Source organism: Zonotrichia albicollis, chromosome 5 (genome assembly GCF_047830755.1).
Source record: "Zonotrichia albicollis isolate bZonAlb1 chromosome 5, bZonAlb1.hap1, whole genome shotgun sequence".
NCBI lineage: Eukaryota > Metazoa > Chordata > Aves > Passeriformes > Passerellidae > Zonotrichia > Zonotrichia albicollis.
Window position 1 is genome coordinate 53,994,088 of NC_133823.1, and position 27,902 is coordinate 54,021,989.

General features: G+C 38.0%; 1 long non-coding RNA gene across 1 annotated transcript in view; it reads left to right on the plus strand.

The window, feature by feature from the left end:
- The window catches only part of LOC113459112 (uncharacterized), a 36,727-nt gene extending 9,471 nt beyond the window's left edge, over positions 1–27,256 (plus strand). Inside the window, exon 5 of the long non-coding RNA XR_012580504.1 lies at positions 197–27,256. This is a non-coding gene — a long non-coding RNA (uncharacterized LOC113459112). The remainder of the gene's footprint in view (positions 1–196) is intronic.
- Positions 27,257–27,902: the final 646 nt, after the last annotated feature.

A 27,902-nucleotide genomic window follows, 5' to 3' on the forward strand; every position in this document is an offset into this window, starting at 1 on the left:
TCCCATGCTCTATTAGAGGTAAGTATAGTGGGAATTCTTCCAAGTAAAAATGAAAACAAGAAAGTACCTTCAAAGCTGTTTCATTTTTTTTATAAGCATATTGATGGAGTTTTTGGATCATCAGCAAAACACAAACAAAAATAATTAATTTTATTATTTTTAATTTTTTAAATTACCTCATTGTATTTTTTTTTAGGAAAACAGCTGCTGGAATTTCCTAAACACAAATTTCTTTGGGGAGAAAAACAAATCATAAGCCAGAGGTTTCTGCAGGGGATTTCTGACTGGAAAACTGTGTTTATTAATTATATGTAAATTTCATAATGTTTTGATGTCTTGATCTAGCAATCTGTAGAACTCACACTGAAAAATCAAATGTGAGAAAGGCTTAATTTGGGAGAAAGTGAAGAGACTTTGCTGAATAGATTATATTTACTTATTTAAACATTCATATCACTCAGGCTGGGGGTCTTAAAATATAAATTACGTGGCTGAATTAACCTGCTATTGACTCCGTGTCAGCACTCATGTTTGAGAAGAGTAGCTTTTCTCTGGCTGTAGCTAAGTGCCTCTGAAAATAAAAAACCCACAAAAGTCCTCCTCTTCAGAATAATTCTCCCTTCCTCCCTCTCAATTATCCACCTTGTCATAAAAGCTCATGTTCCTGACCTGTCCTGCATTGCAAGTGGCATCTGCTCCTGACTAATCCCAGACTAAGCCTCTCCTTACTTTTGGCCACATTTGTGACCCACTCTGGAGGTGTAAATGCTGCAGCAGTCACGGCTGCTCATGCTGCTGGCTACCCCAGCTCCTGGCTTCCTGGGACTTCATCCATGCAATGTCAAAAAAGTGTGTGAAAAATATCTGCAAACAGAAACTTATGCTGGGAAAGTCGGTCAAATGAGAGCTGATAGGCTCCACTGCAGGAAAAAAGATACTTCACCAGTGTCTCTGGTGAAAGCTGAAAAGAGTTATGCTCTGTTTTGGAGTCAAACTTAATCCATTTACAAAAAATTGAAAGTTTCATTCAGTATATGTCCAAAATTAATGTTGTTGGTATTCTTTCTCCCATTAAAATATGGGACCAAATCTGGGGAAAGACATCTGGGAGAGTCAAAAGGAAGGTGCCATTTATCCTCTTCTGCCTTGCCTATTACCACACCAGACTCAGAGGTTCTTCACTGTCTGTGTAATGTGTCACTCTTTGTCCTACTTTCAGCTAACCCACTGGCACAGCAAAAGTGCAAACTCTGCTGCTTGTCCCTGAGGCTGTTCCAAATGAAACCAGCTGATTTACTCTCGAGGCCAAGATCCCTGCTCCTGTACCCAGCTGGCCTTACTGTGATTGTGTGCCCAAAGGGGTGGCTTCAGAAAAGTCCTGTGAAAGACTGGATAATTTTCCATCTAGTTCAACAGATTTGCTAAAGCCGACACTTTGGTCTAGGCTTCAAACATAGTATTACTAATATCTAACACTCAATAATGTCAATTACAACCAAAACCTCTTTGGAAGGGGGATCCACGTTCAGTATTTGCCCATGCTAAATTGACAAACACAAAACCCCATCTATTTTTCTGAAGGAAGAAGATTAGGTAAGCCCTTCGTCCTTGCTTTAGGTCAATCTGCAACTTATTCCTGTTCATGCCCAGAAGTAAAAAACTCAAGAAATCTATCTTCATTTTTCTTTTTTTGCCATTGCTGTGCACGCCATCAGGCAGCTAAATTAATTCACAGCTCTCATCCTAGTGTATACTGATCTAGAAATAAACTGTGCCTTTTATTATATTTATTTATTTCCTGAGTGAAACTTAACCTTAACTGTGTTTGAGTGAAGCCTTTCATAGACCTAACCACCATGCTGCTGTTGTCAGCCCACATCCTAATTCTGGGGGTTTATCTGACACAGTTTAAAGCTATCTCATAAATCTATGCCTTTAGCCTCAACCCCAATTCTGAAGCCAAAAGGTGGTTCTTGTCAGAGGCTCTTGTCACCACTCATTTGCTGCAGGACCCTGAGCACACTGATAGTCCTTAAAGCTCTGACCAGCCCACCCTGGGGCCTTTGGCCAGCCCATCACCCTGGCCCAGGATCCCATTTCAGTCCAAGGGGGCTGTCAGGCCCTGCACAATGAATTCACAGAAATTCCACGCTCCAGCTTAGCCAAGGCCATGCCAATGTCTGCTCATGGACCCTGTTGATTGATACTCCATCCTACAAAGGACTTCCCAGCATGATTTTGATCCTGCTCAATAACCGCGGTGCTGTGTCTGACCCTTCCTACCCCCATCAGACAAGGTCAGAACCCTGACCAGCAAACTGACCTCCCATGAATTTGTCTGATCTGGACCCCGAATCTGGCTGTCACTGCTTGGAAAAGCCCTTGCTCTGACAGTTCTATCACTTCCCTTGACTCCTGATTCTGCATCCCTTGGGGCAGTTTTTATCCAAGCTCTACCAGTCCAATAAAATTTACCATGATATTTAATTCACTTCATGTTCATTTAATTCCTTACCTCTGCCCCAGACACTACTGTGTCTCAACAAACCATATCCATTTGTAGAGTCACATTTGTCATCCCTATGGAGCGCTGTCATTCATCAACCATCTTCTCACTGCTTACTCTCTGAGAATTTTACACTAACTCTGATTCTAGTAATAATTATAATACAGCCTCAAACCAACACAGGTTCTTTGTCCATAGTAGCAGCAGCATTCACTTAACCTCAAACACCCTTCAGACACCTCTAATAAACCAGGTCTGGTTACTTTAGGCTCAAACTCCAGTCCTAGATCTGATTGTGTCCCACATTTAAGTGCTTGTGTGAATTAAAAGGTAAAATTCTAGGCACACAGTTATTGAAATAGAAATGTTTAGCATGTAAAGGAAAGCAGATGGGAAGGAAATAATGAATGTGTTCAGATCAAAACCATAGGAGCATCAGATGCTCTACCAGTTGCTGGAATGTTGACCTTAATAGAGCCATGACAACTCTCACAAGCTGAGCTCTGCACCACAGGGCAGGCAGAGTCATAATGGCTTTAAACTGTATGTTTTCCACTTCTCCCTAATGCAGGCTACAGCTATGTCAGATGTACATAAATTGCTCAGAATGAAGAATTAGAATGAAAAAGAATATTGCATTGGAGAGGGAAAAAAGGATAATAAGAATTACAAGCATGTATTTGCTTTGATAGAGTAGAATAAAAACTAATATTTCGTACAAATGTATTATAATTTTTGCCTAATTCCCCAGTAACAGACCATCTAGAAAATGGTCTGGCATTTTCCAACATCTCACAGAGAGCATTACTTTAAAACTTTCACCATAAACTGGAAAATCCAACATATTTTGATAATAACAGATGGTTATGAAGTGAATATGGAGCTGTATGTCACTCCTGGGGCTTTATGGCTATTCAGAAGTCACTTGAATTATATGCTTATGGTTAATAACATCAGCAGAGCCACTCCAGTTAATTACAGCACTATAGTTACTCCATGCTTCTCTATTATACTTTAAGTTGCAGTAAGAAAAGGGCAACCATATAATCCCTCCAAAGACATTGTACTGCCCTCGTTAAAAAGACTGGAAAAGCTTCATAGCTGCAGACAAAATGTAAACCCCAGTATGGAACAAGAGATGCTCTTTAATGTCTCTTGAACAGAGCAGCAGAATTGACAGTAATTCCAGCCTGGCCAGATAGCAAACATTGTATTGCTTCTCATCGTGGGCTAATAAAATGGAATGTTCCCTCTTGCCTAGAGAAGGAGGGAGGAAATGGGAGGTGTAATGAGTATGCAGAAAGGATTCTCAGGAAGCTTTGAGCTGCCTCCAGTTTAATTTCACTTTTGTTCCTGATTTCATCTCATTCTCTACATTTTTGTCCCTTTTCATTTCATTTTGAAGGACAGGAAACACATAAACAAAGCCAAATGCACAAGAATGCTTTGTGTATGAAATAATTCAGACAAGACAAAATAAAGCTATTTCACCAAGAAAATCTTAAGGATTTTTTAAGATATCTTTTTGCCAGTAAGGCTGTAAATTATTGAGTTAGATTTTTCATTAAAACTAAAAGGGCAAACTCTTCAAAGTACACTTCAATTCAGATGAAATAAACGCCATGACTAAAAATGGAATTGATAGCCTCCAAAAAACCAGTTCTTAACATATTTTTCCAGTCCTATTGGCTCAATACACACTGTAGACAATGGACCAGCAGGAGTTTTCCTATTCTGTCCCTTGCCCACCTCTACACCCTTTGTTTAGGCTCCACACTCAGGAGATGGAGAACGACAGAACCACATTATCTGTGGGTCAGGGATAAGGGGAGGGGGATTTGTCTGTGGATTAATCTAGGAGATATTATTGAAGCACGTATCAGTGAAATTTCTATTAAGCAATATTCTGAAATCTGTGCTCTAGCCCAGCGTGAGCCAAGCTTCCTCTGGATACAGTGACTCTGTGATGAGGAGCCTGTTCTCACCTGCTTTGCCACTCTTACAGGGTGGTAAAAGCTGCACTCTCACTCTTGGCTCTCCCTTCACATGCCAAGCTGTGTGCTTGAAGTGTTTTAGTTATTTCAGAACAAATTCTGGGAAATAATGCCATCTTTCCATATAGTAGCACTGGCCTTTTTGCAGCTTGAACATTGTACTTGGCTAGGATATGAATCATTCCTCAGTATATGGCATAAATATTTCAGAGCCTTGACTGATCATAGGAAAGTTCTACCTAGATGTGCTAATAAAGGCAAGTCTTTCTTACTTTCAGCACCTTACCAAACCACAGGAGGTATATGTCTGATCCTTTGAAAAGGATAACTTCTGAAAAATGTAAATAATTCACAAATTCTAAAATGTCTCCTTCATCTAAATAATATTTTTGAGCCTAGCTGTATTTAAAATTGCAAATTAGTGTTATAGATGTCTTCCAATTTATTAAAATGTATACATTGATAAAATGATGATGAAAAACTTCAGATCATGAAATCTAGCATATGTTGAAGCTGGCATCTTAATTCTAGCTCTAGTACCAGCTGTGGAATCTATGCCTTTGAAGCACTCACAGCTGGGGTTGAAGCTCCTCTCTGCAGACAAAGAAATACACAGTCTTAAAACACTGGCTTTACATTTGCTGTAGCTTAGCTGGAACTTGACTTGAAGAGTTGTTTCTCAATGCAGAGAGACATCTCTGTATCTACTTTAGAGGCAGGTGATGCCATATCTTCAGTCTCAGATGTAGTTAAAACCCACTCCCACAGCAAAAGTAAGCCACCAGCTTTAAAACACAGGTTGAAATTCAGTTTATAGCTATGTTACACTTAGATACAAAGACCCAGGCTTAAATCTGAGCTCCTTTCCCATGCAAAATGTCATTTAATCAATTGCAATATTTCTAATGTACCTATAGGCCTCCTATTTGAATTCATATGCCTGCAGCTCAGCAGGATTTTTTCCCAGAACAAGCAGAAAATAAGATCTCCGGGTTCAAGCTCCTTGGTTTAGCACAGCAGGGCATTCTCTGCTGAGCTGCCCCTACCTGTGAGCACTTCAAAGGAGCACTCACAGCAGGGGCTGTGGCTGACACCAGAAGCGCTGGTTTGATCTAACATGGGAGATTTCACCAGTCTTCAGGCTCGAGGGCAACTTGTTCATTAAAAAAATGTATTTTAAAGTGATATATTGCACGGCTGTTATTAGACCTTGAAGAGAGTAATCGCAGCACTGTGTTCCTTCCCTCTGGTCAGCTTTGTGAGAAAATGAAGTGAAAAAACAGAAAGGAGGATGAGTGCACTGTTCCAGAAACCCTGTGTTAACCCCATTTCTGTAGGGCACTGCAAGAGCAAGAGTATGTGGAAGGGTGAACCACAAAGGTTGTTTGTGCTCTTTGATGTTGTTTTATGATGTACAAAGAGAGTTCCGCTTGAGATATTATTTTCATCTGTTGTCTTAATTAAAAATGTCAGGAATAATGGGTTATGTCTTTGCTTTTTGTACCAGAGGACTGACTGCAGCAAGGTTTTGAGAGGTTTTGGGAGTATCTTTCTATTTTTCTTACGATAAGAGAGAAAACATGTGCATCACTTATTTTGTATTATTTTACTGACTGTAACTCTGATATGATAAATGCTAAGTGACTTTGTACATATAGGATTTTTCCACCAAAGTTATACTGGGCAGGACCACAGCCATGTGTTTTGCTGCCAGCTGAAGGAGCTACAGTAGTTCATTCAGAGATTAATACATTTCTGTATTTACAGAATGTGTGTCATGGTGTAAATTAGCAAATGACCATTCTTTTGGATTTTGTTAAGCATTCAAAATTACAGACCCACACTGGGTGAGTCCTGCCACTGATCAGTCATGGAATCATAGAATATCCTATGTTGGAAGGGACCCACAAGGATCACAGTTTAAAAAACAAGGGTAAGCTAGGATGGAGAGCTGTCTAGTTACATATTTGACATCTATATAAAGTATATATAAACCTGTCAGTACCTCAGAAAGGGTTCTTAATTTTTTAATTTGTGTTTGCCCCTTCTTGTTTAAGTCCAGTGCCCCATGAAACTCTAACATCCTTAAAAATGAAGTAAATTTTTTGTGATAGCTCGAAAATTAGTATTAATGAATTAGCTCATTTAACTAAACCTGAGCACTCCCTTTCCCCATCTGAAGAAAAATATCTGCAAGTGCAGCATAGGTATCATTTCTTAGACAGAATTACCTGATAGTGGGTGTTGTACACAAACCTTTTTATTTTTTTTTTCTGTAAGGAGCTGACCAGCTGATCAGCTGGTAACCCTGTTACCTGCCAGAACACAAATTTATAGTAGATTTTATGTCAGTGCTCCTACACACACACAAATTCAACTTCATGCATAAAACCTGCCTCCATATCTTTAATTTAGTTACCAGAGGGGCTTCAGTCAAGGTGAATCTGCCAGAGCTAGTTATGAACTGAGAGCCTTTTGTGTTCATGGAGGTAAATCCTCCAAGATTGCTTTCATCAGGCAGTGAGCTGCTGTTGGTATGTTACTCTCCATAGTGAGCTGTCTAGTTTAAGCTGAATTAGCTGTTTCTTTACAAGTCATGGTAGCTGTAGGATATTTCTGCAGTGACATTTTCTTGGTGTCAGGGGTGCCTAAAAATAACCATAAGAGAAAATGAAGCAGATGCTGAGCTTTTTTACAGAAAATAAGACTTTTTCACAGATCGTTATAATTCCTGTTAGGGTGGTAGGCAGAAGCTGCAGGTCCCCTGTTCTCTGTAGAAATGTTGTGAGGTGATTCTGTGTGATGAATCCAAGTTGGGATGAAAGAGTGGCATACCTTAAAAGATTTCAGTAACCCCACCCTCTCCCCAAACTATGACCTCTTGCTGCTGCCAAAAATAACAACTTCTGAAGTACAGCTTCTGTTGTAGCCTCTGTGACATGCAAAACCTGAGGGTTTTGCAAACCTTTAAGCAGGAAATTATATGGCCTCCTTTATGTTCCCTGTGAATTTGATTTCTTCCCTGAAGCCAGCAGATGAAAAAAGTGAAATGTGGTTGTGCCCCTGGAAGAAAACTGCAAATTAGCAAAATTCAATACTTGAAGCAAAATTACTGTTCCCCAAACTGCACCAGTCACAGGCATTGCTCTATCAAGCCCCACTCTGGGAATGTCAGAGACATTAAAGTAAGTACAGGATGTGATAACATCCTTTTTAACATGATGTTAGAAGAATGGGAAAAGAATAGGAAGAAAGAGCTACAGCATAATATAATGTGCATGTGCATGTACATGTATTAGTCTATTGAAAATTGTCTGAATATCCAAGCCTGAAAGATTGTGATCAGTGGCACAAGTTCCAGCTGGAGGCAGTCACTGGTGGTGTACACCAGGGGCTCATACTGGGGCCACCACTGTTTAATTTCTTCATTGCTGACCCAAGTGACAGAGTGCAGCCTCAGCAAGCTTTCAGGAGATGGAAAACTGGGAGGAGCTGTTGATACAGCACTCAGTTGTACTGTCATTCAGAGGGACATGGAGAGGATGGAGAAATGGCCAAAGAGGAAACTCAAAAAGCTCAAGAGAGGAAATGCAAACTTCTGTGTATGGGAAGAAACAACTCCATTCACCAATCCGTGCTGAGGCTGGAAAGCAGCTTAGAGGACCCAGGGTCCTGGTGGACACCATGTTGAGCATGAGGCAGTAAAGAAGGCAAGATGCACCCTCAGGGTTGCCAGCAAGGCTGAGAATGGTGACTCTGCACCAGTGCAGCCTCCCCCTGAGTATGGAATTTGGGGCTAACTGGTAAAAGATGGACTTGCTGGAGCAGGTCCACTAAAGAACCATGATGATGATCAAAGGACCAGAGTATCTTTCATGCAAAGACAGTCTGAGAGAGCTGGTACTATTCCCTCCGGAAAAGAGGAGGCCTGGGGGGTATCTTATCAGTGTTCACAAATACCTGACAGGAAGGAGTAAAGAGGAAGCAAAGCTTTTCTCTGTAGTGTGCAGTGGCAAAACAAGAGGCAATAGACACAGACTAAAATACAGGAAATTCTGTTTAAATGCAAGAAATAACGTCCTTGTTCTGAGGGTGGTCAAACACTGGCACAGCTTTTTTATAGTCTCTATCCATGAGGATATTTAGAGCTCAACTGGCACAACCCTGGACAAGCTGTTCTAGCTGACCCTGCTTCAGCAGGGAGGCCGGACGAGGTAGCCTCCAGAGGTACTTCAGAGTACCTTCCAACCTCAACCATGCTCTGATTTGTTCACTTAAATATTACATCAAATTAAAGCTTTCCACGTGTCAAAAATACATTTTTGTGTTAGTAATCAGAGGATCTGTTAAAGGAATTAAACTGTGTTTAAAGGAAGGCCTTGTGGGGTGGGCTCCCATCCCTTGGGAGCACTGAAGGAAACCTGGAAAAACCCATGAAGAGGAGGCATGTGGAAAGACAGTCAAAGGGTAGGGCATGAGAAATATAAAGGAGAAAGAAGGTAAAGCTTTTAAGTCTGAAACACAAGGATCTAAAACAAAAGACAGATTTGGGGAGTTATTTCCTTTGTCAATTTTAGTAATTGCTCTCAATTACCTGAGACATGTTTTGAAATAAAACACACATTCCCAGCAGCCTATGAATTGCTCTGTTCCTTATAACTGAATTGGTTTGCAGCAGAGGGAATATATTTCAGTGCTGAATATTTCCTTTCTGGGTGTGCTGGTGAATCCTGCTGCAACACATACCCTCCCAGGCAGCTGGTATGAGTCAGTGTGCTTTAGATGTTTGCTACAGAGGAGAAGAGGGTGGGGATGGCTAAGTGCAGCAAATGGACAGTAATTTTGTGATGCTACCCAGAAGAAAAGCCACCCTAAAATGAAGATAAAGGGATTGCATCCATGGTACAGTGTTGCAACAGCAGTGTAAGTGGTGAAAGTGAGGTAACCTGAGCAGAAGTTCAGGTACTCATTATGGGTAAAAGACAAGATGCCTCATAGTAGAATAAAATGGGTCACCTTGTTAGACAATTAGATCTCCTTTGGGGAAAATATCTCAAAGCAAACACAGAAGTTGCTTTCAGTCTTTGCCTCCCATTTCTGTCTTAATATTTTTGCAAGAAGCAGATATAAATTTAGAGAAGTATGCAAGAAAAAAATAAAAATATATGAAGAAAGTGAAAAGTTATTGAGTCCATCTCCCAGATGAGTTGTTAATTTTGGATACTTATACACAAGAAGTATTTTTAGGGATAAAGTGACACAATAATAATTTTAAAGTCCACTTATTACCCATGGAAAAAATCCATTGGCTCCAGATTATTAAAAAGATACTCTTAAGCTATCCACTAATATATGACTCTGGAACTGCTTTGAAAAACTTTGTGTTCAAAGGCCCCAGTTGAAAAGAAACACAGGAGGCAGTGTTTCACAGGGAAGGACAACCAAGTGGGATTTGGAAAGCTTGCAGTCCTTGACAGGATTTGCTAGTGAGTCTCTGTATGATCTTGGGTCTGGTCATGCCTTCAATGGATTTTAACTGGCTTCATAGTCAAGCCTCACCTTTTTGCCCTGCTAGAGGTGAGTAGGGGAAAAAGGTGCCCTACAAGCTGAGTCTAGAGTCCTACATCTGTTTTTCCCAGGTATTGGAAGATCCTTAGTTGCATGTGTGAAATTTGTTTGTGATTTCCCTTCCTCCCACGCATCCCCTCAATGGATGAGTTGCATGGGGCTGATGGCTCTTTAGCCTTCTTTAGAAACCCTGAAATGCCCTCCCAGAAAGACAGGTGAAGTGTATATACTCAATCCTTAGAGGTTTATGCTCAGTTTATATAGAGGCAGGTGTAGTGGGATTAAAGTCACCCTTCAGAAATCATCCTGGAGAGGTGATTTGAGAACCAGGAGATAAAGTAGGACATGGCAGTTTCAGAAAGGATAAAAGCAGAAGGCAGTAACAGATTAGATGTGGAAAGACTGTGACTGATGCCATGTACACCTCAGCACGAGTGAAGCATAAAATTAACATCAATAATCAATAATTGAATGCAATAACAACCAAGTATTGAGTGGCAAAGAGAGGTTGACAAACATTCAGCTACAGTACTTACTTCTTCATGATTCTTGAGTCAGGGAAATGCACATATTCAAAAGAGTCTGTGATGAAAAAATAGATATACTGTTTATTTAGAGACTTAAAAATCTAGACGTATTATTCATTTTCAGTAATTTTACGTATTTTTTTAGAAGAATTTTTCCTAAAGTAGAAAATAACATCTTGAATTATCCTCTATTCTAAGGACAAAATGCTTCAGTTTTGGCAGGTGTAAATCTACAGGCGTTTGAAAATATAATAATGACTGTGATAATGTTTTTAAAAGTGGCCTTGATATCTCTATTTGTACATGGACAAATTTTCAGTTATTGCACACATTGTTCTACCATTACTGTCTGTGCAGTCATTAATGGAATTTGTACATACAGATCTGCATTTATATTGGAATTTGTGAAGTGAAATTTAAATTTTAAAAGCCAAGCATAAATTTTGAAAAGTATTTCTGAAAACCAAATCTAAACACTATGGGTCTGTGAAACTCCTTGGTCACAAAAGAGGAAATTAAAATACTTATGTATATGCACAAACAAACACACACAGACTTACAGTTTTCAAAAGTTTGATTTTACCATTTTGTTGAAGAAATCTAAAATTCTAAAAGCTGTTTCAGAGTTGTCAGCTCTTGTATTGCCAAGACTTTTAAGATGATGACTCAATCAATTTTCCAATTGTCTGCTTGTCTCTGCCTGATATTTCCTAATAGATGCCTCAGTAGTCACATAATTTAGACATAAAAATGGAATTTATAACTTTTCCATTTACTCTGTCTCTATCACTGTCCACTGCCATTACTTTCTCTCAGCTTAATAACTGCAATGAGAGTAAAAAATAGTCTTATTGTCTGCTCTCCTAATGTGCAGCAACTTGTCAAATGCCAGAGAATGGCAACTGTATGCATATCAACTGTTTCTGAGCTTTCTATTATCCTCACCCTATTTTACATTTTCTTTTTAAATTGGCCATACATTTACAGACAAAAATTCTTAAGCTTTCTATTTGCCCATAAGTGTGCACATTCAGTTCATTTTAAAATGCTTTAACCCAGTTTTAGCTGTCGCTGAATCATACTGGTAGTGAACCAAACTGTTTTATTTTTCTACAGTTAATTTTCTCCTGCTGTTGTTCTGTATTTATTCTGTGGTTTTGGTATTCTTAGTAGAGTTCTAGAGCAGGTTGTTCTTTCTCTGAACTCACAATAATGGATTTGTGATCGTGGAAATTACCAATGATGACATGTGAATTACAGTGTATATAACTAGCGTTGGTAAAGCAGATGGATATCTGAGAAAAATAATTCCTTAATTAATTTTTAAAATTAAGAATGAATTAAAATTTTGGAAGATGTGCAAGAAACAGCACTTTTCCCTAAAAAACTTATTTTAAAATGTTCAGCAAAGAGTGCAGACTTGTGTTGCCACATACTACAAGAATGAAGGCTATTTTTCCTGCCTTAAATATTGAAGATTATGCTTCAAACATCTGAAAAGCCCTTTGTATTCTCAAAAAAAGCTACCTGAAAATTTGCTATCAAATGTGTGATTGCTTTTGAGGCAATTTGGCCAGCATTTTCTTTGTGTCTTTGCACTTGTTGAACCTATTTCAAAGTATCCAAAGATGGCATGAGCCAAACTGTGAACTACTAATAACTCACAATATTCCAAATGTGTGTGTTTTTATGAATTTAATAATTACATAGTTATTCAATAATCCCTTTTTTGGAAAATTTATAGGCATTTTGATGGAGACTGGATCTTAAAATACAAGGTCTATGTTAGAGGGGGACTAAAAGAGAAAACTCACATGAAAAAGACCCTTATTTTTTAAAATTGCTTTGAGAGCATTAAAAGACTGAAGTTGTCATTAGAGGGGATGAAAAATGTAGTAGGGAGAAAACTTTGAATACATTGGCAGATTCAGCTGAGAACCCCTATTTAGCTGGATCACAGATATAACTCCTTATTTCTTATATCTTAATCGAGCTGGAAATCAGTCAGAGTGCAGAAGGAACACTGCACTAAGTTTCTCTACACAGGTGTTGTGATAGGTGACTTTTCTGACAGTTTACACCTACAGAATTTGGATTTCTGCCTTTACTGTGGGTGTGGGGGTCTTTGGAAATAAAATCCTTGGAATAGTAAAACTACCAACCACGCCTGTTATTGATTAAGAAAAGGTTTTGCAACCATTTAAACTAGCAAGCTTGGCCCAGGTGTAAATGTAGCTGTTCCATGGATGAACAGAGAACTGACAACAAATCTTAATTGTATATCTGCTTTTCATCAGCAACACAAAGTCTTTTGCAGACAAGAAAAATGCTGGGACTTCATGATGAGCTTTGCACTGCTCTTCTCCCGCTGCCCATCAAACACAGGAGCACAAGGACATGCAGCACATTTTGCAGGAGTCAGGGAGATTGGCTGTTTCTTTTGGCTAAAACGCTGTGGTACAGAGGCCCCTTGCCAAGCAAACTGAAGCAGGGCACATGCCAGTCATGCCCCTGTCCTTAAAGGACCATCTTATTCAAAATAACAACAACAAAAAAATCCAGTCTCCCATGAACTAGGCTCAGGAGGAGTGCTTCTACGCAACTTAAAAAGAAGCAAGAAAAATAAAAGGCCCCAAGCCACCAAGAGTTTGTAAAAAGCGTAACTGAGGGTAATGAGAAAATGGGAATTAGCTCTTATGCACTGTCTGAAAAATTGACTAGGCAACATATGAAGCACAGTTAAAAATTCAGCCAAGCACTACTTGCCAAGAACAATAAAAAAATAATCAAAACCTTTCAATTATACTTACTTAAATGAAATTTCAAAATGAAAGTCAGGGAAAAGCGAAGATGTGTAACTTTGCTTTTAGTTTAGCTCTGTCGCACAAAAGGCAGCAGATTTCCTGGGGCTTTTACTTTCAGAAGAGGGATGTGCAGTGCAAACAAATTTCAGGGCCCTGCAGGAAATTTCATGAGTTGTTTGTCCAAACATCAGACTGGAGCAAATCAGAGGAACCTGCATTATCCTCGGGGTGACCCAGTATATTAAAAAGCTGAGCATTTTAAAATGTTTCATTTTATAACTGAGAAGGCCTCTGTCTGTTTATTTGGATAGTTAGTGCAAGTTTGTTCTATTAATATCTTGCTAGACAGTACATCCTTGTTAGTTCTTTAAGGATTTTTGCCACTGTTATTTGATTAAGAAAAAAATATACAGGCTCTTTGGGACATTTACATTTTCTTTAAAAACTCCAAACAAACCCAAACCCAACGGGAAATAACCAAAACCAAGCCTACATGGAATTGATGCAGAAAAAAAAAAAGTTTTCTTACAATCAAATGTGAGCTAACAAACAAGTAACTTGCTTCTGAAACTGAAAATGGGATATAGCCTTCTAAAATCATTTAGACACCTTTGAAAACTGGATTTGAAAATCCTACTGACAGGATAGCCAGACTCCTTGTCAAGTACTTCTGAAGGAAGAACTGAAGAATTTGGTTTTCACTTCTGTATATCATTAACTCAACCTATAAATAGCTAAAAATGTCTGCCAGGGCCCAGATCTTCATGCTGAGACTGACACTACAGAGGCATTGTGTAAAAGTTTCACTGTAAACTTTTTTATTCTTGCTTATTCGGCTATTTGTATTATCTCATTAATGATTAATGGAAATGAGTAGGAGTTGCCACAGACACGACCATATTTCTGGTTCAGAAAAATTAGACTACAGTGAAGGTGTGGGAATTCTTGGGAAGCTTAATTTTTATGCTGCTCAATCTCATTTTGAAGCACTTTATAGCACCAGATCAATTGTATTTGGTACAATAGGAAACAGTGGTAGAGACTGAAATAGTCATTTCACCAGCAAGTGAAAAGCAGTTGTCAAAAGGCATTGTCAAAATTTTTTTTCAAAGGCTGTCTTTACAGCAACAACAAGCAGTTACATGTAGGAGGAAGTACTTATTTATCTGATTTAAATGAAAACAATCTGGCTTCACTAATTAGTTTCTGGCAATAATTAGCATGTTGCTCAATTTATTTTAATAGCACATTAATTTGATTCCTGATCTTGCCAGAAATGCAACCAGAAACTTCACAGTAACAAAATATATCTCTAATAGAAGCTGCCAAAGCTCTCTGTTTACACAGTTATTAAGGAAACTATTTGCATTGGTTTATTAAGTGTAACTTTGTAATGCAGTTCTAATATCTAACTTTCACCCAGAAACATAAATTAGCAATGCAGAAAAAACATGCAGTGGAATTAGGCAAAAATAAAAATACAGTTGCTTTATAGGGGCTCTATAGTTTTTCTTAACTGAGAAGAAAACTGTTAGACAAGGCAGGCTCAAGGCAAAAGCCACCACCCAAGGTGTCAGGCTATTTCTAGGACCCTCATCCCATGGCATTCACAGGTTTCAAGATATAATAGGCATCTGCTGGAGCAAAACCAGACTATGGAACACAAGCTAATCCTTTGGATAAAACTCTTCAGCAGAAACCTTTTTAAAGCAGAAGAGCACAGGAAGAATCAAAGGCAACTCACAGAGCTCTTCCTTCACGGAGCGTGGGTTTGGAGCTAGCACAATGCCCAGGTGGTTTCCCCTGTAAAACAAATTTTTGCAGCTTTACTAAATGCTCCACAAAGCTTTCTGAAGATCAGAGGCACTGGTAGGTTGAAATGGTGCAAGTGGACAAATATTCTGTGGGGTTTTGGTGAGTTTCCTGTGGACGGCCACAACAGCCCTGGCACCAATCAGCTCTGTGAGATATTCATCCTTTCTTTTCAAAGAATCTACCTCAAAGTGAACTAAGACAGACAATATGCTCTCTCATTCTCATCTGCCTTAACCCATATTCAGTAGCTCAGTCTGTGTGGCAATAGCCATTTCAAATGTTAACACACAGAAAAAGTTTTTGTTTCAATAGGCAGCTGCTTAATTTTAATGGGGAAAAATATATCTCCTGATTTTAAATTTTCTCAACTTCTAAATCTTTTAAAAGAGCTTACATATTATTTCAAGGTATGTTTGACTATTTTCATTATCTATTCCTTAAAACTAAATTAATATTTTGGGAACAATGTCCTTATTCTTACATTGTGGTTTCAAGGGATTTCAGTAAATCTTTGTGCCTATGTATAGGACTACTTTGGAGAACATGAAGAATTTTTTTCCTTGTATTTTAAAACAAAAGACCAATATGTAAGTAGAAAATATGCATGAGGTTTCTAAAGATATATTTCGATAAATATTTTTCCTACTAAAAATAACATTTTGTAAAAAATGTAAGTGTTGCTGTGGGAAAAAATGTATATCCTGAAAAATCAGTCCATAGAACACAGGAATGGTGCCCAGCACAAGAACATTGGCAGCATTTTAGAGAGCCCAGAATCTAGAATGCATGGGCCACTAACAGTATAGCCCCAATAAACATTGTTGATAGAATTTTTGAAACAAATACCTCTGTTGTAAGCTTACTCCCCTTTCAACAGCTTTTATACTGGCCTATTGTGTTTCTCATGAAAAAAAAAAGTGTATTTTATCTGAAAATATGCTTTCCATTCAAGAAATCAGTCAAAAATAGAGTAGTATTTCCAATTCCCAGTCAAATCAGCCTATGACCCACAAACCAATAGATACTTTTTCTGTGTTTGCAAAGCATACTATATTTTTAATTGGATTTTTAATGCAAACATTTTAAGCCATAACATTGAGAGTGCTCTGTGCATAAATAAAATATTGTAATTAAAATATTGCATGGAACCATCATTATGGTAAATGAACATATTTATAATTATTGTCTGTAAAACTGCAGAGTGCCAGTTTAGCATAAACTGGAGTCAATGTGAATCCTATTATTCTCATTAATTGCTGTTAGAGAATGAGGATGCACACTATGGCTTCCTTTGTAAAACACCACTGCAAATTCAGTTTCTTCTTCCTTTTATTGCTGTGCTATGGGAAGTCCTTACCATCCTACTGGGGAGGAGTAAGTAGAGGAATTCTTAGGAAGACTTTTGATGGAGTGATGACACCAACACTGTCTGCTGCAGGATGGACCTTTGTGGTGTATATTGCAGAAATGCCTCCAGATCTGCTTGGTTTGTGTTCAGGTCAGGGTTTTTGTCTGTTTTTTGGCTGAAGCAGTAATAACGTGACTTTTGGTTTTGTTCCACAGGTCTGTTCTTGCTCATGTTTTGCAGAACAGAAAGTTCTGGAGCTGTGAGGCAGTTTCTGAGAGACAGTGTTTTTGTGCTATGCTTATGACTCCATGACTGTGGTATTCTTTTGCTGAGACTTATTTGCTTTAATTGTTGATAAAAATAATTTCAGTTCATCTACATCTGCTTGCAGACTCTGTTAACACTGGGATCCAGTAATAGTTCAACTGAAGAAAAAGGGGGGGAAAAACCCAGCCATTTTGAGACAATTTGTTTTGAAATTTTTGATATTAAACATTTGTTATACTAAGTTCAGAAAGGTCACAAAGGTACCATTTATAAAAGAACTTTTTGATTACAAGTGAACAAACATTCCTGAATGACTTTTCATGTAAAATGTTTGTGACAAATATGTGCCTTTTTATGGCTGAACAATAAGGTAACGTGTAACCAGCATTCCAGCAACAGACATTGACAAAAGCTAAAATGTGCAAGAGCTGACCTCCTGTTTCAATGAGAGGAATTTGAAAAATCTAACTTCCCTAGAAAATTTCTCAGAGTCTGGAAATGGTTAGCTTTTAAAGTCCCTCAAAATCTCTTTTCTTCAGAAAATGTTGTTTTAGCTTTATAATTAACATCAGTAGTACTTTGCTTGGTAAATGGTACATTACTGCTTTAATACCCAAGCTGTTCACTGTGGGAAAATGTCTCATTTACAGTGGAGGGACTCAGTGGCTGTGTCTTTGTGCCTCCGAAAGTGCAGCATCCCAGGACAGATGTGAACACAGCATGGTTCCCCTCCTGCCAGCTCTCCATCTGCGTGGCTGCCCTGGTGGAGCTGCAGGCTGCCTGGGGACGGCTCAGTGCACATGGGCAGCCTTGGACCCGCAAGTTCCCCTGTGCTGCAAAGGAGGCTTCCTGTCCCTTACAGTTCTCCCATACTGAAGAGATGAGGCTTGACAGAGCCAATAGAAGTGCCCTTTCATGAATTATAAAGGCAAAGATAATTTTTCTCTATGAGGCAGAGAGAAGAATGGGTTTTACTTTGCCTTTTCTGGTTAGGAGAACATTGACTCTTCTGAGTTGCAAGACATTCTCTTTTCTATTTATCCCCTTTTGTTCTTGGATGAAGAATTAAATGTCCCACGTTCACATCTCCAATTTACTTCATTTAACTTCTGCATCTTCTGTTTTTCTGTTTAGTCGATTATCTTGTTAGTCATGACAGCATGGGAATATCCTTCACATTCCTAAATACTACAGGCAGCCAGCAGCACAGGATGAAATGTAAGAATCACCAAACTTGTTTTCTAACAATACAATTATAATGGGAAGGTATACACAAAAAGACAGCTTTTACAACAAAATTTGGATGATTAATAAACTCAGCTTTGAGATAAATGGAATGAAAACTTGTTTTTCCAATTTCAATGAAAAGTTATAAAAATATTTAAAAGCATGAGTGCTTAGCAGGAACCTCCTGTCTTACCTGGGTTCATTCAAACCCTGTGCTGAGGAAAGGAATTAGTAAAAAGCAGGGCAAAACCTATTGTTTATACACTGTTTATGCCTTGCCCCTACAGATGACATCCTGTCTGACAGACATTGTCCTTGTGTTTTGGTCAGTGAAAAAAACCCACAACATTTGCCCGTCCAATTTTTTTCAGAGTTATGTTTTGATTATGGATACTTTTATGGATAAATCCATAATGGAATTTCTAGTATATGTGGAACATGTTTATTCTGCATCTCTTCCCTGAAGCAATAATAAGGTGCTTGTAGTACTACAGAACTCTAATTAAACCTTTCTAGGAAGGTGATTTTTCAATCACTTATGGACAGTTCTCACCATACTCTTGCTCATAGTACTGCTTTGAAAAGCAAAGTATGCCCCTCTATTTAAAAGGCATTTTGCTGACTTCTCAATTATGTTTTTATACATTCCTCAGTGTCACTTACAAGGCCAGAACCTCCTGTATGAAATGCTAATATAAATAAGGCTGGTGTATCCGATGGGGAAGCTCTTTGTGCAATGTGCCTCTGCAATTTTTTGAATGGAGATCATGCCCATACCCAAAATATGTATGTGTTATCAAGGTCACAGACTCTACAGCAGTAGATCGACTCTGTCAATATAAATGAGGTTAGAGCATATCTTTTTAATCCAAATGTATTCTTCTTCAAAGCTAAATTAAAAGACCATAATTGCGGGGAAGCCTTATGAGAGCCTTTGCTTAATTACTGATCAGGCGAGGTTGCACTACAGAATTATTTTTCTTGACCAGAATAAATTTTGCTATTTTTACACCAGGACACTATACTTTGATCAAATTTATTAATATTTTTGGTTTCCTTTCCATTGAAGTTATCCCCTTTTCTCCAAGTTGATTAGAAATGTGATATTTGCATATAGGAAAAAAAATGTCTGTCTGCGAGGTACAAAAATTTACTGAAAAAATGATAAAGGTTTTGACTGGTAACAAATCAAGTTTTCATTGCTGATTATGCTCATTTGCATTGGCTTTGTTTAATTTTGTTTTGTTTTCCCAGAGACACAAGCTTTGAAATCTGCATACTGTGCTGTCAAGAAGTGTGACTTAAATCAGATGGAAGTTTTAGCACTGTTTAAGAAATAAAAACCTATCATGCCTGCTGAACAATGAAAATAATATCTATCAATATTTTATTCAAATTCAGCTTCCTATAGAATATACTAATTAAAACCAGCACAAATCATTATGAGCTTGGCTACTTTCAACTTAGGTAGCTTTTTGTAGTCAGCCTGTGGGTTTAAATTGAAGAGTTATCAAATATGGGTTTGGGTAAAAGCTGCTGACATCAATGCATTTGTGGAATAGGAATGGTAAGCTTAGTTTGTATAAACTGCAAGAATATGTCTCTAATAAAGTTTGAGGTTGGGGAAAAGTTCAATGGCACATTTCAATTAAACCCAAAGGTACCTTTGTGAAATATTTCTAAATTCCCCAACAACATGAGCATGCTTTTGGAGCAGAATGCCCCCTATCGCAGGTGTGCCTGGTGCTAATGTGGGATTGTCAACAGGATCAGCAAAACACTCCTGATTCCTCTGCCTCAAAAAATACTCAAACCCTACTTTATTTCTGCCTCTCCCAATTGAGCTGATATGGTAAGATAACATTTAGTATCTTGTGTCTAACTGGTACATGAAGGAGCAGCTGAGTTGTTGGGGCAGCTGCTTTCCTGTATCTTTTCTTTCTGCTGAGTTCCAGAGTCATGATCACACTGCCCAGGCTTACATGTCATACTATGTCTTTTCAATTTTCGTAAAATGGACTCAACATGGACTCCAAATTCCCAGATTCTAGAGATGAGAAGCATGATTTCTTTTTCTTTTAATTTCTTTTTTTTTTCTTTTTTCTTCTTGTCCCAGCTCTGAAATGTTGCATGTGGAGGGGTTTCAAACAGTTAAAATTAGCCCACCTGTATGTTGTGTGCCTCAGTATCAAGCATTGAAGTACCTAAATACAATATTTCACCAAGGTAGCACTGATTTAACACTGTCCAGGATGGATGCCCAGCTCTCCTCTCTCATCAACCTGTGCAGTGCAGAGGACCACACTGATCCTAAGGTGACTTTCTGCCACCCTGAGGAGCTTTGGGCTTCTGATGTGACATGCAGCTGCAAAAAGGGTCAAGTGGGACTTGCTGCCTGTCCCAAAGCCACTGTCCATCCTGGCACTGCAGACCTTCAGCCAGTGCTAAGCTCAAGGCTCAGCAGGAAGCACAAGTCAGGAATCAAGACAAGCCAAGACACTGTGGGCAAGACCATCACTTTTCCTTTGGGAGCTGTAAGGCTTCTTGAGCTGAGCTGTCCAGTTGAGAACCCATTATCTTCACTGGGTTCCTGCACACATCCCTATATATTCAGCTGTTTTCTGCTGGAATTGGCACTTAGCAGATATTCTGCTCAGAAAGAAAAATCAATGGCTGAGAGTGATTTCTGGGCACTGCTTTCCTTTTGCGTGACTACCCCTTAATTTTAGAATGTTTTCTTTAAAAAATTAACATATCTCATACTTGTGTCTGACCCAAGACTGAGTACTTCAAAATTTTACTTTGAATTGAACAAGTTCAAATGTGAGGTTGCCAATTTTAGAAATAGAGAATTTAGAAAAAACTCACACTGAGCTGAAAAATTTGAAGACCTCTGCATAGGCTTATCTTTTTTGTAAGGTACTCTTTTTAAAATGTAATCTTTTTGTGGTTGGTCATATTTCCTGGAACGAGTTACTAGAGTTCAGCTTTCTGCTTGTTAAAAAAATAAAAAATTAATTAATTGTAGAGCTTGGCAAATAGATTCTCATTTACATAAAAAGTAGAACATGTGATGGATGGTGGTACATGAAAGATATTAAAGATATATGGTAAACTAAATTTAACTGTGTGTTTTAATCTCTAAAAGATTGTATAAATATTCAACTTTAGAAGAGTTTTCTGGAAGTTGTTCTGTCTGTACTCATAATTAAGAATGCTGTAATTTTTGTCTGGGCAATTTTATTCAGATCCTCTTTTCCCCAATTCAATTTCTTGTTTAGATTAAAAAAACAAACAGACAAAAACCCCAAAACATTAAGATGCCTTGCTAGATACATTCAGTGAGTGGGATTTGCTCAGAAATAGTTCATTCTTTCTTGGCTGTTAACTTTGTCCCTCATCTTTTTGTGCCATGTTGTTGGAAATCTGCTTTGAAAAGTGAGTATTTACTTGACAGATTTCCTATGGCATGATTGCTGTGGTATCTGAGTACTGCATAAGCATTAACTAATTAAACCTCACAGCACCCTTGGGAGGTGAAGGCATGCTATTATCCAAATATGACTGATGAGGGATTCAGGTGAAAACTTCCATTAATTTTGGGAGTCCACTCAGTACAAGTCACATTTCCCTGTTTCTAGACCCTTTGCTGTGGAGCTGCGACTTATGATGTTGGAGGACCCTGCAGGACTCTGCAAGGAGGGAATTTTTAGAGTCACAGATGGCAGGATTCTTCTAGAAATCACTCAGAAATCTGGCAGATCAGGTCGTCTAAGCACCTATAGATCTGTGAGACTACTTAGTTTGCAGAAATCTTCAAAATAAGCTATTTTTTGCCAGTACAAAAAGTATCTATCTATCTATCTATCTATCTATCTATCTATCTATCTATCTATCTATCTATCTGTATATCTACACCATTTTTCTGTCACAAACTTTCTTTAACTTTGAATGCTGGAATACTAGATTTCAACATGAAATGTTGAAAATTATTCTCACATAGTTAAAATGCATTTAAAGGTGTACACGGGCAAAATATTATAATAATCCTTAGTATCCACCTGAGAAATAACTGAGTCATTTGGGCCAAGGCTGGAAATCGTTAAAATATTTTTCTAGGTTTTCTCTAAGTGCAGTAGGAGTATAAAAATTATAAGAAATAGATTAGTAATAGCACATACAGAAACCTGATAATATTTTAGTAGCACCAGGAAAAGAAATATTCTGTTAGTAAAATTGCTCTATTTAAGCAATTAATCATATTTGCATATATATGAATGTAGGTATTGTGTATCACCTTTTGTTTACACTGACTGACCAAATGCAATAAATGCAATATTTAAGATTTTTACATTATTTTTAATTAATTTAATTAATCAGGTCAAACACTAGTAGTCCATGAGAACTTGTTTGATATTCATATTACAGCTTATCAGGCATAATACATAAGATCAAGCACTTTGGTAATTGGAAAATAAATACTTACTACATGCAACAATGAATTGATTTTTCTGCAGTGAAAATGATATGGAGAAAGCAGAATTACTCTTCTTAAGCTATAAAATTGTGGAAAATGATTGCTTATGCCATCCTCACTGGAGAGGAAACTTATTTCCCTATATCAACTTACATTATTAACTAATTAATTAATTTATAAAATATACTAATTGGGAGGCTCAGAGGGTGATACTTCTCTATGACTTACCCTTCCCCATAGTTAAGCTCTGCTGCTTTTGGAGGGTGAGAACCTTTGCCCCACTCTGAACCAAAAAATGTGTCAGGGCAAAACACCTATTTTCAATACTTTAAAAGCATTTCAAAAAATCCAAAAGCATGAAATTTTTAATCCTTATCTTAATGCAGCTACCGAGCTTGTGGGGGATGCGCGTGCAGGTCCTGGTTTCCCTGGGGCTCAGAAATAAAAGACATGCCTGATACTAATCCAATTCGAGGAGTTCAAACCCAGGAAGATTCTCCAGTTTTATTCTTCCTTTCAAAACACGCTCACAATCCAAAAAATGTCTTCCAAAAGATGAGGTAATTCTGTTCTGGAGAAATGTATCTAATCTCACTTTACAAGTTCAAGGTGTTAGTAAAGCTAAATTGATGAACTATTTAATCGGTGTAATTTCTCTGAAATGTCATCTTTTGTGAAATTGCAGCTACTTTGAAGTTCAGTTGCCTAATTTCCAATTCTAGTCATTGGATCTTGTTATGTCATTGTCAGCAAGGTTCAAAGGCCTCCCACTATTTCATGTATTCATGATCAAGCACTTATTTTATAAGTTGAGCTCTTTAAGACTCACATAATAGGGTTTATTTTTCTTATACTTTCGTTCATTATTTTGGCCCTCCTTTGAACTGCCTTTGCATTTTCACATCTTTCATCTGTGGACAACAGAGAAGATACAACATTTCTTGCACTGCTCTTACTAACACTGGATGTGGTCCATAGCTGTTCATGGACAGATCCTCTAATTAGCCTGTGGTTGGCAGAGTCTATTGTGAACTGTTAGTGCTACATTACAATCATTTCCATGTTAACTTCTCTATAATGTTCCCATAATATGCAGAGGAAATACCCCTTGAGGGTTCTAGTTCTCTACAAGGTACTCATTATTTTGCAAGCAAATCTACAGGTGAACTTTGTATATTCATTATTTTTCTGCATTTGCATTTTATATTTAATATGTTAAAGTGCATCTGCAAATTATTTTAATCTCGAGTATATAATTCTGCCCTGCATACTACAGAAAAGGTCACTTTTCTAGCATGGGAGTGCAAATGCTAAAAACACCTATCATCATATTAAATGAGAGCAAAAGCATTTAGCAAACTAAGTGAGAACTAGTTCTTCAGAGTAAACCAGAATAGGAAGCGTGTCAGTGGCTCTTTACACTGAGGTCTCACATGTGGTTTCAGCTTTTTCTTTTGTTATTCACATATTTTTTAGACTTTTAGTCCTTCAAGGCACTTTTGGGCAGTTACTAAAGCAGTTTTCATCTTGGCACATGCTTCTCATTGTATACACCGTCCATCCTGCTGGCTGGGTGTAACTCATTAGTGCCCTCCAGCAAAAGGCAACCTTCAAAAAACCAGCAATTTCTGAACCTCATGAGGTGACCGAGGAGACAAATACATTGAAAATGTTTTTTAGGACTTTGATGCTTTGAATTGAATGATTGTGTCAAATAATTCTGTTTATGAATGTAGGTCAGTAGCACACACCAACGAGCAGTACTGTACTTTACCAGTACATACATAACTTAAATGCAGATGGCTGCTTCAAATAGCACATCGAATGATTCCTAAAAGTGCCTGTAATGAAATAGGGTTAGAAAAGAGCAGGTTTTTTAAGAGAGATTGTTATATGAAGCTTTCTCTGAAATAGTCTGCAGGGTAAGAACTGACTTAGAGCAATGAACAGTGTTGCTGGAGGAAGGCTGATCACGAGCTACCTTCCAGTAAATTACTCCACTACTGCTGTGTACATGCAAGGGACTGATTTGGGTAATACCAATTTTTTTTCAGTATATTTTTTCCAAACAATGGTTCTGGGCACTCAAATCATCATTTTTATGAGTGGCTGGAATTTTTAAAATAACAGATACATCTGTTTCACATAATGTAATAAATTTTGTTGGGATTCTCAACTGGAATTTAGTCAAAGCATAGTCACAAAAAAGAATGCTCCTTAGCTGTGTGCCACAATAAGACATCATGGTGTTAAGTACTGTAAGAAAAACAACATCTTATATACAAATAGATAGTGATTCTCAATTTCTTAGAAGTTATTGCTTGTGATGATTAATTTCTGGTGTGACTGTGTTTTCTGTTATGAAAAGAAGCATAGCAAAGCCTCACAATTCTAATGCATTTTTACATCTTAATTTTTCTATTTTTAAAGCTCTGTTTCTACAACTTCCTAAAAAATCACTAAGGATACATAATACAAGGAAAATAAAATAAGAAATAATGTTTATCATGTCTTCAAGAGAAATACTTTTATTGAGATTCAGATTAGCTTTTGTTTTTAAAGAGTGTTATTCATATTTGTCTAGAGCTTTCTTCCTCATTCTGGTTTAGAGGGACTATGCCAACTTAGATTTGGCTTGTACACTGCATATAAACAAACTTTTATATAATTGAGACTGGCAGAAATATTTGTCACATTTTATTCTGATTTTATATATTTGATTCCAAACATTCTGTTATGATGATTGAAATGCTATCATTGCACTCACTCCTGCCAGTTCTCATGGGTGAGTCTTGTAACACATTTTATTTGTCTCAGAGGCCACAGCCCCTAAATCACATGGTTATGTGAGATTCAGCTTTCCTTTTCATGGGAATTATGTTTCTAACCCTCAGAGGAAAAGCTTGAACATATAAAGCCTATACTTTAAAAAAATATTCAAACATTCCTGGAATAAACAATGAGAGTGATTTTTCACACCCCATCCAAAATACTTCTAAGTGTTTCAGCTCTTGAATGGCCTTGTTTAGCAATGTTGCTTTGAATATCCAGATTTGAAGGCCAGTGGGGTTGCCTGCAGAGGTTCTTACCCCTCCTGCATCCTCCCTTCTGGGGCTTTGTGGTGGACAAGAAAATGAGAGGTGGCCTGGAGGCTTGAGCATAGAGCTGGAGCTGAGCTTAGAATGGGCTTACTCTTGGTGTTTTTTAAATAGAAGGGCAGGGATAAACAGAAATAAATGCTTGGAGAGAGAAAACGAGGATGAGGGATGGATCTAGGTAGAGCTGGAAACTGAAAACTTGAAAAGATTAGTTTAAAACTATTCAGTTTTATCCCTATTAAAATTAGCCAGCCTTGGCATTTTGTTGCTTTTGCTTTGAATCAGGCTGCATTTACAGGCACCTCTACATTATTCAAATGCAACCTATTTTGCAGTGTTTTCAAACAACTGCTCCTAAGGAGTTGTCAGAAAATAATGAGGATCTTTTTAGCCATGCATTCCTGTGGCTGAGGAGCTTCTGTGCTAGAATGAATAATTTCTTGTTGGCAACGCGACTGAAGGGGGACAACTAAATGAAAATTTGATAGAGAACAAATTCAAAGAGCTGTAGATTAAAAAAGGCTAATACTTTAAATTGCATGACATGCCTTCACCCAAAAAGCTGCCAAATGGCTCAAGTTTATATTAAATGAATGGTAAGGATAGAAGAAACCTATACCCCCCACTCAGGAGAGACACAAGTATATGGAAAGATTATATAGAAACAAACGTTGTCAACTTAGTTTTACATGAGTGGGACTCATAATGAGCAAGAATTACTTGCACATTCAGTCTATTTGAATATCACAGGGAAAATTAACTTTTTAATAAACATTTTTCTAAAATAGATCCAGAGCCTTGGAGTTTGTGGTTGTGGTCTCAGATCACTCTTAAGACAGACACTTCTTTGTGTTTGCATGAAATGTCACCATGAGTGAAATGCAATGCTGCACCATGACTGAAAAGTTTTAGGCATATCATACTATCCTCCAAACTGTGGGCTATATGATAACATTTTTTTTTCCTGATAGTTGCTTATTCAGCAGAAAATTTAAGTTCCTGTTTAACTACTAATGTGAAGCAGATAACTAGTTGCTTGTTAAACGGCATAAAACAATCTGTTAGGAGAGGTCCACTTGTCTCCATTGTTTGGAAGAAAAGTCTGGAAGGTTTCTTTATTGGAATATGAATCCCAATATTACCAGGTAGATTGTGCCTGGGCCAGTCTGACCCTCGCTGCTGGGCCAAAGGCAGCAGCTGTGGTGCTTCACCCCGAGACACCTTTAGCTTGCTGGTGGTTGCAGCTAGGCAGCCAAACAAGTCCAGGCTTGTTAGGAACTCTGTTTACCTCAGGAAGAAGGCTTCAGGCGAAGGTGAAGACAAAAGAAATGGATTCTGCTGGAGGGTTTGATACCCAGAGCTTTATTCCATGGTGACAGAGATCTGAACGTCAGTAACAGCGCCAACAGAATGCTGACCACATGGCCTGATTCACATTTTAAGCTCCCGGGGCAGGGGGAGGGGACAGGTGAGCCACCAACCAGGTGGGAGGGGTGGGGTCTCAGGAGAGGATGGCACCTAGACAGACCAATGACCTCTGGGCCTGAGGGGCATCCTTTGAAAGTGACGAACCACACGACGCCTTGATGGAATGTTAAAACTGATTGACAGCCCAGCAGGGGGCGAGGGGGGAAGGGGAAGAGGGGTATTGGCACACCTGGGGAAGGGACCCGCAAGTTTAAAACACACCGAAACATTTCTTTACAACAGATTACATAGTTATGGCTAAAAGATTAAAAAACATTCTCATCTTTCTGTAGAAAACAGAGTATTATAACTTTATCATTCTGGAGAATCCTGAGTTTCACTGTGAATTTTTTATCACAATGTCCCAAAGATTAACTTTTCATAACTTTTCTCCATCATTGACAGTTCTTTGCCAAAATATAGCCCAAGGTGGATGTGAGTGTGTTTGTGTTGCCATTATTATCTTGCTTTTTGAGTGATCAAGTCTGGTTTTCTTCAGAAATTCAAAAGAAGAGAATTACAATGCTCAACTTCTTCCTCATTAAATTATTTCCCAAAAAAGGTCCTTATGTAAATTTTGTTGCTGGTTAGTGGGGAGCAAGAATGTTGTCTAGAATCTTACCTGAAAATAAGAAATTGAAATGCAGAGTGTAAGGAGAAGGTAAACAAAGTGTATATTTGATGAAAATAAAGAGGAACAGCTTGTGTAACGAAGTCTGGCAGGAGATTCTCCATACTATGAGTGAAAGTAATAGGGAGAGGAGTTATTTAAACTAAACAAAATTGTCACAGGAACAAGTGTGT